The following is a 21,645-nucleotide window of genomic DNA, read 5'->3' on the forward strand; positions in this document are numbered from 1 at the left end:
AAAAACATGTCAGATTCTACTTTTAATAACGGAATGCAGACGGTGAACATATCTGTAGTTTGATCTTTACCGACAACTGCTGAAGTGCAACAAGTCCATTTTTAATATCTTTACCTTCTTTTTCAACATAAATAAATATTTTGTGTTATGGCAAAAGATGTATATGTGAACATATTAAGTATTAATTCTTTATTGTTTACTAATAATTTGATATGTTGTCACTGCAAAAGATCTTTTTTTTTAATCTCTCTCCAATAAGGCCTAAAACAATTCTTTGTAAGCATTCAAATTTTCTTCCCTTTTCTCAATTTTCTTCAAAAACTCTGGTCGGATGTATTCGCTAGGTAGAGTTGGGTTGCTCAAAACACATTTTTTTTGGTCAAGTGTAAATGCCAAGATTATTCTAATAAAGAATGTGTTTTCATACAATTTTCTTTCGAAAGATTTTTGAGAATAGCGTTGTGATTCTACATCTACTTTAAACAAGAGGGCCATGAAGGCCATGTATCGCTCACCTGACCTATTGACCTAAAGACCATCAGGATTAACATTCTGACCAAGTTTCATAAAGATATGGTATAAATGTGGCCTCTAAAGTGTAAACTAGCTTTTCTTTTAATTTGACCTAGTTACCTATTTTTTGACCCGACATGACCCAGATTCAAACTGAACCTTGAAATTATCAAGATTACCATTTTGACCAAGTTTCATGAAGATACCGTCATAAATGTGGCCTCTGGAGTGTTAACAAGCTTTTCCTTTGATTTGACCTAGTGACCTAGTTTTTGACCCCACCTGACCCAGATTTGAACTTGACCTATAGATCATCAAGATTAACGTTCTGACCTAGTTTCATTAAGATATGATCATAAATGTGGCCTCTACAATGTAAACTAGCTTTTCCTTTGATTTGACCTGGTGACCAAGTTTTTGATCCTACATAACCCATATTCAAACTAGATTCAAACAAGATCTTGAAAATATCAAGATTACCATTTTTGACCAAGTTTCATAAAGTTACAGTCATAAATGAGGCCTCTACAGTGTTAACAAGCTTTACCTTTGATTTGACTCGGTGACCTAGTTTTTGACCTGACATGACCCAAGTTCGACCTTGACCTAAAGATTAACAAGATTAACATTCTGACTAAGTTTCATAAAGACACAGTCATAAATGTGGCATCTAGAGTGTTAACAAGCTTTTCCTTTGATTTAACCTAGTGACCTAGTTTTTTACCCCACCTGACCCAGATTCAAACTATACAGCCTCAAGACGAACATTCTGCCCAAGTTTCATTAAGATATGATCATAAATGTGGCCTCTACAGTGTAAACTAGCTTTTCCTTTGATTTGACCTGGTGACCTAGTTTTTAATGCCACATGACGCAAATTCAAACTGGACCTTGAAATCATCAAGATTAACATTTTGACCAAGATTCATAAAGATACAGTCATAATTGTGGCCTCTACAGTGTAAACAAGCTTTTCCTTTTATTTGACCTGGTGACCTAGTTTTTGACCCCAGATGACCCAATATCAAACTCGTCCAAGACTTTATTGAGGGTAACATTCTGACCAAGTTTCATTAAGACTGGGCTCAAATTGTGACCTCTAGAGTGTTAACAAGCTTTTTCTTTGATTTGAACTGGTGACCTAGTTTTTGACCCCAGATGATCCAATATCGAACTCGTCCAATATTTTATTGAGGGTTACATTTTGACCAAGTTTCATTAAGATTGGACCAAAAATGTATCCTCTAGGGTGTTAACAAGCTTTTCCTTTGGTTTGACCTGTTGACCTAGTTTTTGACCCCAGATGACCCAGATTCAAACTGGATCTTGAGATCATCAAGATTAACATTCTGACCAAGTTTCATGAAGATACAATCATAAATGTGGCCTCTACAGTGTTAATAAGCTTTTCATTTGATTTGTCCTGGTAACCTAGTTTTTTACCCCAGATGACCCAATATCAAACTCGCCCAAGACTTTATTAAGGGTAACATTCTGACCAAGTTTCATTAAGACTGGGCTCAAATTGTGACGTCTAGGGTGTTAACAAGCTTTTTCTTTGATTTGAACTGGTGACCTAGTTTTTCATCCCAGATGATCCAATATCGAACTCATCCAATATTTTATTGAGGGTTACATTCTGACCAAGTTTCATTAAGATTGGGCCAAAAATGTATCCTCTAGAGTGTTAACAAGCTTTTCCTTTGATTTGACCTCGTGACCTAGTTTTTAACCCCAGATGACCCAATATCAAGCTTGTCCAAGATTTTATTGAGGGTAACATTCTGACCAAGTTTCATTAAGATTGGACCAAAACTGTGGCCTCTACAGTGTTAATAAGCTTTTCATTTGATTTGTCCTGGTAACCTAGTTTTTTACCCCAGATGACCCAATATCAAACTCGCCCAAGACTTTATTAAGGGTAACATTCTGACCAAGTTTCATTAAGACTGGGCTCAAATTGTGACCTCTAGAGTGTTAACAAGCTTTTTCTTTGATTTGAACTGGTGACCTAGTTTTTCATCCCAGATGATCCAATATCGAACTCGTCCAATATTTTATTGAGGGTTACATTCTGACCAAGTTTCATTAAGATTGGGCCAAAAATGTATCCTCTAGAGTGTTAACAAGCTTTTCCTTTGATTTGACCTCGTGACCTAGTTTTTAACCCCAGATGACCCAATATCAAGCTTGTCCAAGATTTTATTGAGGGTAACATTCTGACCAAGTTTCATTAAGATTGGACCAAAACTGTGACCTCTAGAGTGTTAACAAGCTTTTCCTTTGATTTGACGTGGTGACCTAGTTTTTGACCCAAGATGATCCGATATCGAACTCATCCAAGATTTTATTGAGGGTAACATTCTGACCAAGTTTCATTAAGATTGGCTCAAATTTGTGATCTCTAGAGTGTTAAAAGTCAAATTGTTGACGCCGATGCCGACGACGACGACGGACGACTGACACAGGGCGATCACAAAAGCTCACCTTTGAGCACTTCGTGCTCAGGTGAGCTAAAAAAATAGAAACTCTAGCAGCCAAAGTTTGCGACTAGCTAAAATGTACGTATGACAACAGACTGACCAAGTGATTAATCACCGGTGACACGTATGCCGTATCGCTACATGCGCCTAGCTGTAGACAGGTGTGACGGCTACACGCGCCTGGCTGTAGACAGGTATGGCAGAGGCGTTCAAAATATCTGGAGGCGGTTCCAAATGTTACATTTGCCTTATAAATGGTATTGAAATGTATATGCTATTATCTCAGTTAACTAGACAGCACCAAAGGAAAATGCATGCCATACAGTTTGTGTGTTTGCTCGGAGTTTTTGCTGTTGTGAAGTCTGCGTGCCATTACTCTGCAAGGCAAGAGAGTGGTAAGTTTATTACAGAATAATTTTCTAAGGGAAGTTTACATTAGTAAATTTTGTTTAAGCTTTGAGTAATAGATCAAATTTTTAATTCAATTTTCCCCACGTCAGAATAAAAAACCTGATTAAAAAATATTAATAGGACTAAACTTGCAGCGGATACAACATTGATGATGATGCAGCATGGATGGATGGAAAAAAATAAAAGCATGTTTAAGCGTATAGATAATGAGAAATTTAAGTTAAAGTACTGATATTACATGTTATCTTGTTTCAAAATCGGCTATGGAATAGAAACGATTATGTGGAATAATAAAAAGCCTCTAGTACAGATAAAATACGATTTGACTTTAGTATTCAAGAAATACGTGTAAGCAAAAAAGTATGTGTCAAAACAATATAGCGAATTGAAAGTTGTTCATAATAATATTTTATGGAGTTGTTCCTCTTTGAAACATGTAAGCCTTAAAACGTCTAATTTTCATTTAAAATCGATTGATCGTTGGGCAGAATGTAAGAAAATTGTACCAATTCGTAGGAAGAAGTATCTGAAAATGAACATTTTTTGGGAAATTTGAAAATAAGTTTAAACAAGGCTATTTTTTGTGATTAACTTATTTTTCCCTAAAATACAAAAGTTCTTTCTGAAATTTTGATGCACAAAATATACGCGTGAAATCTTTCGCTCAATTACAGATAAATAAATTCATATGATAATTTTAGTTTTTTTTTTTTTTTTTTTTTTTTTTTTTTTTTTTTTTTAAATCTGTGGACAAGTTTTTACACACTACTTAGTCATTCCGCTCGGAAACAATAAATTCGTAGAAAGATTTTGGCAACATTTTTGCATAAAGTAAGCATTCCTTCAGCGAATAGTCGGATTACATATTTGAAAATGACATCACCGTAAAGGTTTCAACTGGCCTGTTATATTAAATGAAAAACAAAAACTGTTTGGATTGAATGGATTGAATGGGTGCCCCGAAACTAAATTAATCGCCGTAAAAACGGCAACGTCACAACTATTAAGGGCTAGGTTAAAACTTGATTTTTGACGCTATTTGCATAAAAAGTGTGCATTTGACCTATTCAATAATTGTACATCGGGTGATCAGTTTTTGCTATTATTTAAACATGTTATCAAGGATGCAACTTGCCTTTGAAATTCCCGCCCATTACGCCTTCTTTAACTCAAAATACAATTTCAAGCAATCATATCGTGCAAATGGGATGCCATATTTGACACAAATTTTCAATGAAAAATGGATCACTATTTACAAATTCTGCGCTTTTCTAAAGCAAAGCAATTTCATTGAGTTTCTCCATTGTACTATTTTCACTGAACACAAGTCAGATTTAACGAGAATGTCGAACGGTTTTTCAGCTATTGTTAGAAAAAAAGGAGACTTAAGGTATGTTTTAAGGAGTGTAAATATACGAGCGTTTAAATACGGTATGAATACAACTGGGGTTATATCTCGTTTGTATCCACGATTTTTACAACATAAATAGCTTGTGTAAGAATCCGTTCAGTAGCTCGATTAACACTGTCTACTTGTGTACACTGATGCTGAAATGGTTGGGAAAAGGGAAAAGGTCAATTTTTACTTACCAAATACGGTCGTATATAAAGAACCGTTGTATTCTTGGTATAGGTGCAAAGGGCATATTTCATGAGTATACTATTTATCATTTACGGAGATAATGAAATGTCTTATTCATCAGTTTCTCGATGGTGTAAGAAATTTAAAAGTTGTGTAATTTCATTTGAAGATGCGCTTCATGCACGCCGTCCTTAACTGCAAAACAACCTCAAAAATGGTTGCAAATGTCAAAGAAATTGTAGCTACTGATGCAAGATTTACAATTAGGCAAATAGCTAAATGCCCTTACATCTCGATCAGTAGGACCTGCTCATATAATTCCCAAGCGAGATTTAAAAATGAGGAAGATAAGTGCAAGGTGGATACCCCATCTGCTTAGAAAAGACCAGAAACTTGCCCGTGTGAAAATGGCCAAAAATTGTAGAAACAGTTGCCCAAATACGACAGTCGATCTTTTGCAAATGTCGTTCCCGGCGATGAGACTTGGGTTCATTTTTATGAGCCCATGCGAAATATCCAGAACAAAATATATTGGTTACCAAAGAAAGCAAAAGGCCTTGCATTGAGCATCAGAAAGGTTATGTATGCCGTTGTGTTTTCAAATCAAGGTCCTGCCATTCAAATTGCCGTACCAAAAGGAAAATGCGTAAATGTCCAGTTTAAAAACGCAAGCTCTTTCACAAATTGTAGAAATACTTTAACAAACACAGACCAGCAACGAGTTTGCGGGGTATCGGGCTATTGCATGACAACGCGTTTTCACACAAGGCGGCCATTGAACACGACTTTCTGAAACGGGGAAAAACTGTTGAGCTTCTCTACCCTCCGGATTTGCCCGACCTTGCCCCTTTTGACCTTTTCTCTGTTTCCAAGACTCAAAATTACCTTGCCGGAAGAAAGTATCAAACACGTAAAAATCTCAGTTCAGATTTTTGCCAGTGTCTGCACAGTTTTCTTAGAAAAGATTAAGAAAACGTCTTTAAAAATTGGATTAGAAGACTGAAATTACATGTATATACAAATGTATATATCACATGGTGGTGAATGTTCTGAAGGAATGATATAATCATTCTGGCGTTGTTTTTTACTACTAATCAAAATGTACCGAATTGCATTCTTATGTGAACGCTCCTCGTACACAATTAGTATGGACAAAAATAATTCCAGTGATAAACAATAAAAAACAAAGAAAAATCCAAAGCAATGAGATAACAGTTTTATTTTGGGCTATGTTATTCTCCCATTATGTATAAAAACCTGAAATATTATAATACAAGAAACTAAATGGCATATCTGGAAAAGACGAAATGCCACAACACATGAAAAATATACCTGAACGTCACTATGTATAGCTGCCTATTAAATCAGTTTATATATCAATGAGGGACAAGAGATTTAACCCAAGGCCTCCACAATTAAGTGCAGTACATGTTTATGAGGTTAAATTTTCTTCCAAGAAATGAAAGAAACTTTTTTGTTACAATTATGTTCAACAATTATGTTCCGTTAGCCAAGTACACGGCTCCCTCATATGAAGAATGGATGTTTGAACCCACATCGGTGAGGGGCAAGTGATTTGCAGGGCCGTAACTATATAACAGTTTCAAGACAACGTATTTCTATACGTTAAAACTATAAAAATAATTAAAAAGCTGTATTTTCCTAGAATATTAAATTAACTATAACTTATGTATTTAGATGAGGAGGAAACTTGTGAGCATCCGGAATTTCCAGGATACAGGGTGAAAGTTGGATCGAACATACAGACACCGTCCTGTTTGAACATCACCTGCTTTCAAACTGGAATGTCAGTCTGCGAGTACGTATACACATATTTCTAACAAGAACTAACAGGGAAATAGATATTTGCTCCCTGAACAAGATGCCGACACAGTTATCCAACAACAATATGGAAAAATATCTTAATATTTTTAAACGTTTGAATTATTGAAATGTCCCAAATCTACCAATATTGCACACATATTGAACACAGTAGTTTAACTACATACAATTCATTGTTTCAAAATATTTCCCACTTTCCGTCTTTAAAACGAAAAATTGTTTTGGCACGGGGATTGCCATGTTAAACATGGCTTTTGTTATTACAGCATAACATTCTAATGTGTAGCAAAATGTTCCATCTTTCTTCTGTCAAGCAGCTGGTAAACTCAAACATTTTATGCTTCGTACACATTTGTTTTTGTTATAATGTCCCTATATTTTATGACGGGCGTGAAGTGAGAGAAAAATAAGGCGGCATTGATGTAATAATGTTTTTATTCATTAACTGTTTTCTTCAGATTTGGCTGGCGTTTGGCTCGTGTTGTCGGCTTACCTGAAAATTGTAAAAAGATCAAAGTGGACGATTGTGGAGTTATATTTGTAAAAGCAGATGACGAAGAAAAACTTTGTTTTGAAGATAAAGATTTAGCGTACAACTCTGTGTGATTTAAGACATTATATATTTGTAATTATGCGTTTGTTCGTCATAGTCACGTGACAACTTAATATTTTACCTCTGTGAATTCAGTATTTGTAAACAACCTCGTAACAGACAATTTAACTGTATTTTAAACAAGTTATTGTTATGTCTTATTCGACAGGGAGAAAGTACATTGACCTCTTTTATATTGACCCCCAAAATAGGTGTAACTAGAGCCATCTGAACAAAGACAATCATCCCGTGCTGGCTGAGATCCGTAAGCATACTCGTTCGCCACATATTTACCCGAAACCGATTTCAGTTTACAGGTCACTGAAATCTGACTTACAAAACAATAGGGGGTCATCTATACGTACCATAGGCAAATGTCCTATAAAAATTGACTGTTTTAAGGATAAGCGTTCGCCAGTTATAGAACGATGCAAACTTTTCATCAGATAAAAACACGATAACTTAATCTATCTTTACATAATTGAACTGAAAATTATGAACATGAAAAGCTTATCACATTGAAATATCTTTTGAAGGTAACATTTTAGTTCGTTTTTATGTATCGAGTGTGAGTATCATTGATGCAAACTAGTGTATACTAATTTATTTTAGGTCGATTGTGAAACAAGTTCTATAACTTATATATATTATTCACTCTCGACCGAATTTATAATCACCATGTAATGAGTAAGGAGTTTTAAATGCTGAAAGCCGCACCAACATGTAATGGAGTATACGCAAACAATCATTTCAGTTTATACTATCCAGATGTATCTTCATATATTGTACACAACATTTTCATGTTATTACAAGTTGAATTAGATCTATATATATTACTTCATAAACTTCATTCCGTTTCTGAAAAATGTTATAAATATATGTTTGAAATTTGCTTTATACAACATGGATCATGTTAGATGAAAAATAAACAAGTATAAATAATACCATATAAAAAGAAAAAAAAACACTAATGCGATGTTAATAATGTATACGTTAACGCCCTCGTGATTCAATTCCTGCGCATCTGAACTCTAAACCGTGATGAATTAAGACAACAAACCACTCTAAGGCTTGCTTGTTTTTATTGTTACTACTCGCGCACGGTATTTGTAACAATAACATGCTTATGTTGTTTTTGAGAAAATGGGAATCGGGTAGCGAAACCATTATCCGTGACAAAATAGTTGTACTACTTTTGAATCGTATCGACTATAGTAGTATAGTAATTGTTTGTGCGAGCATTCGACCCCACTTGACCTTTTGACCCTTGGTCAGGACTGACCAATGTCGGACAATTTAAAACCTATGGGTTTTAAACAGACTAAAAAGTTTTAAACATATATAATATAAGATGAGTTTACAAAATAAAATATATTGTTTGAAAGAAAGAAAATTTACAGATAATGTAAATCCTCACTATGTTACAACAAAAAACAGGAGGTTAATGATAAAAGCAAAATGTAAATCTTGCGGAAAAACGAAATCAAAATTTGTTAAAAGTACTATCAAAGCAGGTAATTTAGATATTCACAAAGCAATGTTACCTTTATTACCTAAGAAAGGTTTAACACTTCCAGGATATAACTATTGTGGACCAGGAAATCCTTTAGATAACGGACCTCCTGTCAACGAACTGGATGCAGTATGTATGGACCATGATTTTTGCTATGATAGTGATGTAAAAAAGAGTACATGTGATAAGCAAATGCTTTCCAATTTAAATAACACTAAATCAAAAACATTTGGAGAAAAGATTGCAAAACATTTAGTTGTAAAACCTATAATTAAAACGAAATACACACTTGGTCTCGGACAAAAACAAAAGTCAAAAAACAGGAAAAGGGGGTAGAGTATACCCCGGAATCACTGTACCAAGCTACCGCTGGAGCGATGAATTAGCAGAAAAAATTACACAAACCAATTAAAAGGAAATTTAGGAAACGAAGAGTGATAGTTAATGATATTGATGATACTTGGTCAGCTGATTTAGTTGACATGCAAGCTTTTTCAAAATATAATAAAGGAGTAAAATACTTGTTAACCGTTATTGATATATTTAGTAAATATGCTTGGGTTATTCCATTAAAGAATAAAAACTGGGAGAATCTGTTACTGAAGCATTTGAAAAAATAATTTTAGAAGTAGAATTCAGGACAAAAGCCCCGAGACTGCAAGGATTCCACAAAATTTATTGGGTAGATGAAGAAAAGAATCTTATAATAAAAAGTTTGAATCATTCTTGAATAAAAATAAGATTAATATGTATCATACATTTAATGAAGGAAAGGCTGTAGTAATAGAAAGATTTAATAGAAGTTTAAAAAGAATAATGTGGAAATATTTTACAGCAAATAATACTTTTTACTTATTTAAAAAATTTTTGCAGGATATGGTTGATAAATATAACAAAACAAAACATTCTAGTATAAAAATGACACCAACCAAAGCTAGTAAAAACTTAAATAAAGGTACTGTTTACTTTAAATTTATATGGTGATTTAAAGATACCAAAGAGTAAATTTAAAATTTAAAATTGGTGATCGAGTTCGCTTAAGTAAACTTAAAAGACATTTTGAAAAAGGATATACACCAAATTGGACAGAGGAAATATTTATAATTTATAAAATTAATAATACAAATCCCAGAACATACACTATTAAAGATTTAAATGATGAAATAATTCAAGGTTCATTTTATGAACAAGAACTTTTACCTACTACACAAGAAGTTTTTAGAATAGAAAAAGTTATTAGACGAGACTATAAGAAAAAACAAGCTTTAGTAAAATGGAAAGGTTTACAATGAAAAATTTAATAGTTGGGTTCCGTTTAGCGATCTTGAACAAATTTAATTTAGAAAATAAAAAGTTAATTATATAAATGAGTAATAAAAATCTTATTTCTAATAATAATGGAATAGAAACAATAGATCAATTAATTATTCACTTAACTAAACTAGCTGCTGCTTACAGAAAAAGTTATAAATTTTGTGGGAGGTAAGTACCGGATTATATATTACAGCAGGTGTCTTTGGTTGTTCAGCTGCATTAGTACTTGTTCCAGCTTTTCCCTGTATTTGTAGCAGTTGCTGGTGCTGTTCCATCAGTAATTACCATATTTACTAACAGACTAAAACTTGACGACAAGAAATTTATTTTAAAAACACATCATCACAAATAAAACAACTTATAACAAAAGCACGGATTGGAAAAGTAAATAAAGAAGATCCAAATAAAGTTATTCAGGATATTTTTACAATACTATTAAAAATGCAGAAAGAAAAAAATTATCAACACCTCTTGAAATGCACTTTGAAGGAATTTAAACTTAACGGATATAAAAGTAAAAAAGAAAAGAGTTGTATTAACTTTAATTAAAGATTTTTCTATAAGTATTTTATATAAATGAGAAAAATTATATCAGTTGAAGGTAATATTGCATCAGGAAAAAGTACGTTTTTAGATATTATTAAAGAATATAATCCTAATTTTAATATAATTCCAGAACCAATTCACGAATGGCAAAATGTTATGGATCCACGTGCAACCGAAGGTTCCAGCTTCGCAAGTTATAATTCATATAACCTTTTTGAACTTGCTGCTCAAGAACCTTCCAAATATTTATTTCCTTTTCAGTTAACAACTTTAAACAGTCATATAAAAATGTTATCTTCTGCTAAACAGTTTGATGGTGTTTCTGTCCTTGAACGTTTTTTATTTAACTAACAGTAACGTTTTTACAAAACAACATCACGACAATGGTGTTAAAATGACCCCGAGTGGGCAGTATACAATCTTTTCTTAACTGATCATATTATAAAACCATACGGAAAAAATCCAATTGATGGATTTGTTTATGTTAAAACCGACCCAGAAATATGTTTTAAAAGACTTCAAAAAAGAAATAGAACGGAAGAAAACAAAGTTGGTTTAGATTATTTAGAAAAACTACACAAATTACACGAAGAATGGTTAAACAGAATGTTTCAAGAAGGTATTAAATTTTAACAGTTGATAACAATTTAGAAAAAAATGACTTTAAAATCTTATTCAAAAGATATAGATAATATAAACAAATTTCTCAAATCAATATAATTTCATTAGGTGCGTTTTTAAAGATTTTTTTTTCTATAAGTATATTTATATAGATGGTTAATAGAAAGGTAGATAGAATGATTATGCCAAAATTATCTAGCACTTTAGGAGAAATAATGAATTTCCCGACAAAAATTCATATAAGAAAGTTCTTAAAAGAAGAAATGTTATTAAATCAAAACTTGATCAAATAGTTAGCGATGAATATAAAAATCATGTCATTGATAAATTACAAAATGTTATAGATCCTTATCTTCGTAAAAGAACTTTATTTGAATGGGACTGTGGTTGTCTATTAACTGAAGAAGAAAATGATGAAAGATTATGTGATTGTCCCAGACCAAATAATTATCGAAACAATCCTAAAAATGTTATTGTAACCGATTGTGATACTAATGAAGAAAAAATATATAGAAGCACTTACAAAGCATCTAAAGAATTTGGTATTAATGCTGGGTTAATAAAAATGTGTTGTGAAGGGACAAACCGAGTAAAATGTGGAATATCAAAAGTTAACGGAAAAAGATATAAATTTAAATATTTTATTTCTTCTTAAAGATAATCTAAAACTTTATTTATTTTATTACTTTTTTTAATTATTTTTTTAATTCTTTTTTGCCTGAAGATTTTTTTTCTAAATATAATATATAGATGGAAATCGAGAGATCTACAAAACAATTTTATAAGAAATTTGAAATTAAAATTACATATAGACAAATCCAAAGAATCAATTATATTTAACTATAAAACGACTCTTATGAAATACTTAAATCTGAACTTAAAACTTTAAAAGGTATAAAAATAAACGTTGTTTTAAAAATAACTTTGCAAAAATGGATAAAAAATGATACAATATATAAATCAGCTTATTTTCAATCAAAGGCTTTAGAAATTATTAACACAAACGAAATAAAAAAACTTTACATCAAGCTTTTGATGAAATAATAAATAGAATTGGTAATTGGATTTCTGAAGGAAGTGGCTGGAGAATAGAGTCAGTTGATTCTCGTTATATAAATAGATATAAGTATAGTCCATTGGCTGCTTCGAGTTATTTAGAATTACCAAAACCATTACAAAATTCAATGAAAGGATTAATAAATATAAAGAATGATGATAACGAATGTTTTAGATGGTGTCATTTAGCTTACAAATTTCCTGTTGAAAAAAAAACCTCAAAAAATTTCAAAATATAAAAAACATATAAACGATCTTGATTATACTGGAATTAAAATTTCCTGTTACATTTAAATCAAATACCTAAAATAGAAGGGTTTTTAAATGAAATATCATTTAATATATTTGGATATGAAGAACCTACGGGAATTTATCCATTGTACTATCATCAAAATATCAATACGAAGAACACTGTGACATGTTGCTAATTACTAATGATAAAATAATGATTAAAAATAACTGATGATGACTGTAAGCCCTCAAGAACTGTAGTCCAACATTATGTTTGGATAAAAGACTTTAATAGATTAATGAATAACAAAAACAAAAATACAAACAAGAAACATTTTTGTAGATCTTGCCTGCAACATTTTACTCAAAAAAGAATATTAAATGAACATATTCCAAATTGTTTAGCTATTAATGGTATCCAAGGTGTAAAATGCCAAAAGAGGGGAAATAAAGTACAATTTAAAAAATTATCATAAAGGTTTAGCAGTACCTTTTGTAATTTATGCTGATTTTGAAAACAATAACTAAAAAAGTTTTAACTGCTTTTACCATCAACTGAATCTTCATTTACTGAACCATATCAAAATCATATAGATTGTGGTTACGGCTATAAAGTTGTTTGTTGTTATGACGATAAATATACTAAACCAACCCAGATTTATAGAGGCCCTAATGCAGTTTTATAAGTTTTATTGAAAAAATGCTTGAGGAAGAGGAATATTGTAAAGAAATATTTAGTGTTAACTTTAACAAAGAACTAAGAATGTCTAAAAAAGATGAAAGTGAATTTAAAAAACAAAAGTTTTGTCATATCTGTGAAAAAGAATATAAGGAAAATGAAAATCCTGTCCGGGATCATTGTCATATAACAGGAAAATTCAGAGGAAGTGCTTACTCAGAATGTAATATTAATTTTAAACTAACACATAAAATTCCTGTTATTTTTCATAATTTAAGAGGTTATGACGGTCATTTTATTATGCAACAAATAGGGAAATTTAAAAAAGAAATTAATGTTATTCCTAACAATATGGAAAGATATATGACATTTATGACTTGGTCTTTATTGATTCATTCCAATTTATGTCTCAATCATTGGATAACTTAGTAAAAAATATTCCAGAATTTAAATACACATCAACTGAATTTAATTGTGAAAATGTTGAATTATTAAAGACAAAAGGTGTTTATCCATATGATTACATGGATTCATTTAAAAAATTCAAAGAAACAGAATTACCTTCTAAAGAAGAGTTTTATTCAATTTTAAATGAAACACATATATCTGACAACGAATATGAACATGCTAAAAATGTTTGGAATAAATTTAAAATTAAAACAATGGGAGAATATCATGATCTATATTTAAAAACTGACGTATTACTTTTAGCTGATGTATTTGAAAATTTTAGAAAACTATGTTTAGAGTACTACAAATTAGATCCTTGTCATTATTTTAGTAGTCCTGGTTTAGCTTGGGATGCAATGTTAAAAATGACTGGAATTAAGTTAGATTTAATAACTGATATTGATATGTATCTTTTTATTGAAAAGGGACTGAGAGGAGGAATAAGTTATATTTCAAACAGATACAGTAAAGCAAACAATAAATATATGAAGGATTATAATTCAAAAGAAGAAAGCAAATACATTATGTACCTCGACGCCAATAACCTTTACGGTTGGGCTATGTGTCAACCTTTACCCTCTGGAAACTTTAAATTATATCCGAAAAACAATTTAAGAAATTAATTGCAAAAGGTAAAACTAACTTTATAGTTGAATGTGATCTTGAATATCCAAAAGAATTACATAAAACCCACAATGATTATCCTTTAGTTCCTGAAAAATTAAAATACCAGATCAATGGCTTTCTGATTATAGTAAAAATATTAAAACAGAATTTGAAATAGGAAAAATAATGTAAAAAAATTAGTTCCAACTTTAATGAAAAAACAAAATTATGTAGTTCATTATAAAAATCTTGAACTATATACACAATTAGGGTTAAAAGTAACAAAAATACATAAAATATTAACTTTTGACGAAAGTCCTTGGTTAAAAAAGTATATTGATTTTAATACTCAAAAAGATCTAAAGCAAAAAATTCATTTGAAAAGGACTTTTTTTAAGTTAATGAACAATTCTGTATTCGGTAAGACGATGGAGAATTTACGCAAAAGGGTTAATATTAAATTAACACATGATGAAAATATTTTATTAAAATACATAGCCAAACCTTCATTTGTTAGTTCAACGATGTTTAACAAGAATTTGTTTGGTATTCATAGAATAAAAAAAAGTTTGTTATTAAACAGACCTTGTTATGTTGGAATGTGCATTCTAGATTTATCAAAATATTTAATGTATGATTTTCATTATAATTATATTAAGGAAAAGTACGAGGATAATTGTAAATTACTATTCACTGACACTGATTCATTATGTTATGAAATAAAAACCAAAGATGCATATGAGGATTTTTATAAGGACAAAGATTTATTTGATAATAGTGATTACGATAACAACTCAAAATTTTATTTTGATAATAATAAAAAAGTAATTGAAAAATTTAAAGATGAAGCTGCCGGCATTCCCATTGTTGAATTTGTCGGATTAAGAAGTAAAATGTATTCTTATTTATTAGAAAATGAAGTTAACATTAAAAAAATGTAAAGGAATTAAAAAACTTGTTGTTAAGAAAACAATAGTTCATAAAAATTATAAAGATACTTTGTTTAATTCAACCCAAAGTAATCACACCTTTAAAGTTATTCGCTCTGATAAACACAATCTTTCCAGTTATGTTATAAATAAAACATCTTTATCATGTTATGACGATAAAAGATATATTCTTGATAATGGTATTGATACATTAGCTTATTCTTAAATTAAAACTTAAATTAATTCTTAAATTAACTCTTAAATTAACTCTTAAATTATAGAACCATAAATTGTTAACTGAATATTTTTAACGTTTAAAGAATTAATATAAATAACATCATTTATTTTAAATTTATTAGCATAATTAATAGAAATAGATTCATTTTTTCTATTATTTTTTGCATTGTAACTTTGAAGAATTACATTTTCTTTATTTTTTATTTGTAATTTAGCTTCTCCTTTATCTAATTTTATTGCATCAACAAGAATAATTAAGATGCAATTTTGTTTAATTGTTACATTATTACCATTTTGAACTAAACCAGGACTAGCATTTACAGTTTTCCATTGAAATAATCCACCATCGGTATCTTGGGTATAACTTGTTAAAAACAATGGAGGTTTTCTTATTAATTGCCTTTCTATTTGTTTTTCTATTTTATTTACTTTTTCATTTATATTATTGAATATTCCCATTATATTAATTATTCCAGTTAAATAAATGTCCTTATTAGTTAAAATAATTTATAATAGTTTGTTCATTTACTCTTTGATTATTAATTTTTAGTATTTTATACAATAAATCATACAACGGTACTTTATCTTGTAACATTTTAATGAAAAATAAACAATAATATCCGCAAAGCATACTTGTTTTGTCTTGATATTGAACATTGTTGTATTTTACATTTGGTATATACTTAATTACTTCTTTTGGTGGAGGAAGTCCAAATGGATCGAAATACAAAGTATTAAAGTAACAAACCCAATGTGTTCCAGGACCAACAGAGTCGTCCAAATTTATAATTCCACATTCAACCTTTTCTTTTAATTTTAATAAATTATTTCTACTAAATACACCCCTAAAGTTTTTAATTTTTAATTGTTTTACCCATTGTTCAATTTCAAAGTTAGAAATAGGTTTGTTTATAAATTTTATTTTTTTTTACTATAGGAATTCGTCTGTAAGGTCTCCGTTGTGAATCAATCTGTAATCCTTTTCCACTCAACAAAGATGTAATCAAAGGTATTCCTAGACTAGCAGCCAACATACCTAAAAACCCACCGTCTTGTTTTTGTTTTTGTGTTAATTTAATCACTCCAGATCCTACTAGTTGTTTTCTTTGATTAGGTGTAAGATATGGTGATATTATATTTCTCTTATCATTAGCTACTGAAATCATACCATTTCCAAGTAACTTACTGACACCAGTACTGGCTAGCCCAGACAAAGCACCAATGCCTAGTGGGGCTAATATTTTTGGAGCTATTTTTGCTGCCATTGGAAGAATTGTTTTTCCTAACAAACCAGCCAAAGCTCCTAAAAATCCACCATTTTGACCTTGACTGGACATTTGTTTTTTTGAAATTGTAATTTCTAATCCCTTCTTATTTGCAACAGCTTTTTTAATTTGATTAATTTGTGTTTTTGTTAAAAGTAAAGGGAAGTTTCCACGTAATTGTTCATGTTTTAATCTAAAAGTATGTGGAATTTTATTATTATAAGCTTGTACTAAATTTTTCTTTTGTCCATCTGTAATGTTAATTTTATATTCAATATAATTTGATGTGTGGTTGTTTACAACCCCAGTGTTTTTAATACTCATTATATATAAATTATATTTATTTTATTTAAACAATAACAAGTTCATTTCCAATAGTATTTATTTCAACTGTTTCTTCATACAATACAATTGCGTAAACACGAATATTAGCTGCTGGTGGAATATTTAATTTAGCTGTTAATGTAATATGCTTAGGATCTTCTGTAGTTACTTCCTTTTTATATTCCAAGTTAAAATGAACAAATCCAAACAAACTTAAAATTTGATCGATTTAAGAGACTTCCAGTAGTCTTATTATTTTGTTTATAATAATAATTAATTACATCATCATATATTCTTGATATACTTGTGTATTCTGTTTCTGGATAAAAAACACCATTACCAACTTCAAGACGACAAGAACTCAAAATACAAACATTATCATCTGCTGCATCAACTTTAAATGTATCTAATAAATGTGGATTCCGTCTTTGTGCATTACTTTTATCAGGTCGTTGTAAATAAACAAATACATGTTGTGGTTTTGTTACACCAGCTGTTATTCTAAAAGTTATGTTCGTCTGTCGTGTATCAGTTGATTGTGTCACCATTTCCCTAAGGTATGACCATCTTGCTTTTGTAAATCTTTCAGAAATTAGATTAAGTCCAAATTCATTAAAAACCAAACGTGGAACCCATAGAATTAATTTAGTTACAATTACTCTACCTGGATCAGCAGCATTAGCTCTAAAAATTAATTCATCATCATCTGTCAGCTGTAGTGTTATTTGAATTTGACTTGGAGGTAAAATATTAGTTTCTAAACCCTGAAAAAATGAATAATTATTTAATGGAATCTTAGCATTTACCTCAGCACCACCTTGGATTAATAACTTCCTAGAAGCAAAACCCGATTTATTATCAGCGGCAGCAGTAGCAGTAGTATCTAAATAAATAAACCCATTTGTTCCAGTTGATTTTGCATAATCTTCAGATAGTTCAACCAAACTCTTTACATTTACTACCTTATATAAATTATTACAATCATAAACAATTTTTCCATTTTGTTTAACCACTAACTGATCAATTAATGAAGCTGCATTATTAATTAAAGCAATTTGATCTCCATCACCGTAATTATTACCATTAGCAAGCTTATTTACTTTAAAGCTTACTTCAAAATAACCATTAAACCAATCAAAATATGAACTTCTATCATTAATTGTAAAGTGATAACCGTTTTTTTGTTGCTTAACATTATTTCCCAGGACAGATATTAAAGCTGTATCTAATTGAATAGGAGTTAATTCATATCTTTCACAATATTCTTTTGTTCTAAACATGTATATATTATATATTATTTTATTTTTTATTTTAGTTTTTATTGAAGTTAAAACTTTAGTTTTTATAAATTAATCTGTTAATACGTTTTTGTTGAGCTGAAGTTCCAGCACGAGCATTATGTCCAGATCCTGACAATATTCTATTTATTCTCATATGAATATCCTCCTCCTTATTATTTTTACTGTTATTCTTTTCTTGTAATTCCTTGGCAATTAAATTACCAACTGCTGGAGCAGGTTTCTTTTTAAGTTTTTCAACAATTTTAGCTGCAGCTAAATTTCCAACTTCTGTTCCAACCTTTTTTGTTCCACTTTCAAGTGCTGCTTTTCCTGCTGTTTCCAAAGCTTTTTTTCCAGCTGTGCTAATTGAAGATGCAACTCCGCTTGAAAACAATTTCGTTAAAGTGTCAAAGATACCTGTTCCGTGTATGATTTCTTTTCCCGTGTGAGCATCAACATAAATAAATATTCCTTTATTTTTGTCATAAACTTTTTTGAACATTATATAAAACTAAAATTTATAATTTCATAATAAAAGTTTTAAAACTTTAGTTTTAATTAATTTCTTTTAAAATTAGTGTAAAACTTGTTTCAACCTCATTAAAATTAATTATTCTACCAAATACATCTGTAATATGTATTCTAATTGAATTTATAATATATTTATTAATTTCAGAATATCCAACTCTTTGTGGTTCTTTTGTAAAAGGATAAGCTCTTGTTAAATCTGCAGTACTTGAAGCATAGATAATATCACTGAAATTACCATCAACAAGTGAATTATCAATAAGATCGCAATGAATGTAAATTGTATCCACAGAGTTAGTTATATTTGGTGTTTTAGTTCCCCATTCAGTATTTCTTAAAGCTTTTTTCTCAAATCCAAGCAATGTATGAAAATTTGACATTCTAAAATCCAACATAAAATTATCTGTAATTGAAATCAAAATCTTAAAACTACTTAAATCAAATTCCAAACTTATTGGAGCAATGTCTGATTTATTAAATTCAAAATCATCATTACTTATTAATGTTTCCCTAATATAATTATTAATATCTGTGTAACTGTAAGAACCATTTGTAAATATAATATCTTTCCACTCTTTACCATTATTGTAACGAATTCTTTTATTGTCATATTCATCATTAATATTATGCCAAGAATAGGTCATAGTGTTAATACTATCCAAACCAACAACATAAGTTTTATTTTTATCTAAAATTAAAGAACGACTAAATCTGATTGTAAAATCACTCGGTTTATTTTTATTATCTTTAACTGTTTCAGAACTTAATACTATTTTTTGTTCCATTTATATATTCAAGAAAAATAATTTTTATATAACTTTTCATGTTGTTTTGGTAAGAGTGAATTCATTTTTAATAGTTCATCAATTATTCTAATACCTTCATTTTTTAGTTCTTCATTATTATTTCCAGCATCAATTGAACCACAAATTAACTCCAAGTCATCAACCAATTCTTTTGGATTACATGGACAAACGTCATGACCTTGTCCCCTAATTACTTTTTTAAATTTCATAGATCTTTTATTGATAGGTAATCCTGATTTTTCTGTTAATTCTTTGAATATTTTTCTTGAATGAATTGAATGTTTTTTATTATTGTTATATCTTTTATTAATTAGATCAATTAAATCATCATCTACTTTAGTGTTAATTACTTCCTTTCCAGTTATTCTATCCTTAGCAATTAATTTATTTTGACCATAAAGTTTATTTAAGTTAATAATTAAATTACCATATTGTCCATTTGGTGAAACTTTATATGGGTTATGATATCTTATTCCTTTTCCAAATACCTCTGAGTCATTAATCATTTTTGATAAGCGTTCACCATATCTTTTAAGATTTTCTTTGTCTGTTTTTAACTCCGAAACATACTCACCTGCAGCCATAGGTTCTGCATCTTTAAATTCAACTATTTCATCTGGATTTTTTTTCCTGTGTTCATTTATTCTACGAGTACATTTCTTTAATTTTTCGGTAACCTCTTTTCTTGTTTTTATCCAATCATCTTTATCTTTGTTTATTGCTAACTCTGATAATACAGGTAAGTCCCAATCTGACAATACATCTTTATCGATATTTATATCTAAATTTGCCCCAAATTCTTCTAATTCTTCTGATTCTTCAGGAAATTCTTCTGATTCTTCAGTTATTCCCATCGTTTCTCTTCCGTAATCTTCTAATCTTTTAAGTTCATCTTGAGGAACCCATCCAACAGGTTCATCTCCCCAATCTATTGGTGTATAGGGAGCCGGTTTTGATGGTAATAATGGTGGTGGTTCTTGGAATAGCTGTGGTAAACCCTGATATGTTTGTATGTCTTTCATTTCATCACCTAATAACGCTAATTGTTGTTTTATTCCAGGTAATGCTTTTAACTGACTTGATAATTGTTCTTTTTGACTTTCTATTTTTTCAGTAATTGGTTTATAAATTTCAGTATACATATCCCGATTTGTAGCTTTTCTTATTTTTTCTCTCATTATTTCCTCTCTAAGAGCTCTCATCTTTTGCCCGACTAAGTTTTTTCTTATTCTTATTTCATTAAGTTTTGATTGCATTTATATAATAATGTAAGATAATGTAAAATAATGTAAAATAATGTAATATTATATAAAATAATGTAATTTTATATAAATGGAAATTCCAAATTATGATACAAAAAGTGATAAATCCAATAACTTTAAACAATTTTATCCTTTTATGCCAGATTCATGTTTTAGAATGTTAATATGTGGATCGTCTGGATCTGGAAAAACAAATACATTAATGCATATACTTCGAAAACCTCTTATATATTATGATAAATTATACTTATATGCTAAAAACCTAGAACAATCTAAATATCAAGATTTAATTAACAATTTAAACCAAATTGCAAAAAAAATTAAAGTAGATCCAAATGAAATACTTGAATATTCAGCTGATCCCAACCAAATTGAACCTTGTGAGAATCTTGAATCAGAAAAACAAAAAGTAGTAATATTTGATGATTTTGTATGTGAAGATAAAAAAGTTCAAAATGAAATAACAAAATACTTTATTCAAGGACGACACAAAAACTGTTGTGTTATTTATTTAAGTCAGTCTTACTATAAAACACCAAAAGATATTCGAATTAACTGTTCACATTATATTTTAT

The sequence above is a fragment of the Mercenaria mercenaria genome, chromosome 15, assembly GCF_021730395.1.
Source record: "Mercenaria mercenaria strain notata chromosome 15, MADL_Memer_1, whole genome shotgun sequence".
NCBI classification, from domain to species: Eukaryota; Metazoa; Mollusca; class Bivalvia; order Venerida; family Veneridae; genus Mercenaria; species Mercenaria mercenaria.